At 55.1% G+C, this 1,070-nt stretch overlaps 1 non-coding gene across 1 annotated transcript; it reads left to right on the forward strand.

The window, feature by feature from the left end:
* Positions 1-78: 78 nt before the first annotated feature.
* TRNAG-CCC lies at positions 79-149 on the forward strand. The gene has a single exon. It is a non-coding gene; the product is annotated as a tRNA-Gly (tRNA).
* The last annotated feature ends 921 nt before the right edge of the window (positions 150-1,070 follow it).

The following is a 1,070-nucleotide window of genomic DNA, read 5'->3' on the forward strand; positions in this document are numbered from 1 at the left end:
CCGCTCCCGCCGCGTCGCCCCCTCGGGGGGGGGCCGGGGCCGCCTGGCCTTCTCACGCGCGGAGGGATACGCGGCAGCGCACCAGTGGTGTAGTGGTATCATGCAAGATTCCCATTCTTGCGACCCGGGTTCGATTCCCGGCTGGTGCAACTTCCAGTTCCGTCTCCTTTTTCTTCTGGTTTTTAATTAACCCAGGGTTAAAGGCCTCGAGGGTACTTTAGATGCCTTCCTCCCCGAGCAGGGGTCTTTTCTGCTGCCTTTTTTTGCGCTCTCTTTACGCTGCCCCGAAACAGAAGAGTGCGGGTGCGGGGAAGACAGACACACGGACACAGCTGGAGGGCACGGCTGCTGCCGGGAGCTCCCCTGGGCGCCAGGACGGGAAATGAATCTCTTCGCCACGTGGTTCAAGTTTCTAGCTAATCCTGATTTTTTAAATATATTTTAAAATTAATTATATTTTTCCCATGAAGAGAATTCCCTTTCTGCAGACAGTCTGTCTGTCCTTGCAGAGAGCTCCGAGGCCGGGCACCTCTCACACTCCCTGCACAGGCACTGGGGCTGGGTATGGATGCCAAGAGCTCCTCGGGGTTGCTCAGCACATGGAGGTGCAGGAGTGACTGCACTTTGGGCTCTCTCTATCCTTCCCAGGATCACAGCTTGTCCCCTGTGCAAGGAGGACGTGAGCAGCCCTGCAGGGACATGGAGACTGTCCCCGTTGGAATGGGGTTCCCCAGCGTTTCACGGCCCTGACGGTGTCCTGAAGCATCGGCTCTGTGTTCCAGGAGGATTTAGTGACACCTGATTAAGCTGAGCCGAAAATCAGGGGTGAGACTTGTCCCCATGAGGGACCAGCTGGACACGGATCCCTGGCCATGACAGCTCACCGAGGCAGAATGGATGGCAAGTGGGGTCCCCCAGGTACCCACCCCAGGGTGAAGGCACCCACTGGAAGTCTGATCCAAACCCATATACATCCATATAAAACATGCATATCCCTATAAACCATACACAGCCGCATCAAACATCTACACACATATAAAACATATAAGCTCTGAGGAGCTTATAAATAG

Source organism: Chaetura pelagica, unplaced genomic scaffold, assembly GCF_000747805.2.
Source record: "Chaetura pelagica isolate M959 unplaced genomic scaffold, ChaPel_1.0 scaffold433, whole genome shotgun sequence".
NCBI classification, from domain to species: domain Eukaryota; kingdom Metazoa; phylum Chordata; class Aves; order Apodiformes; family Apodidae; genus Chaetura; species Chaetura pelagica.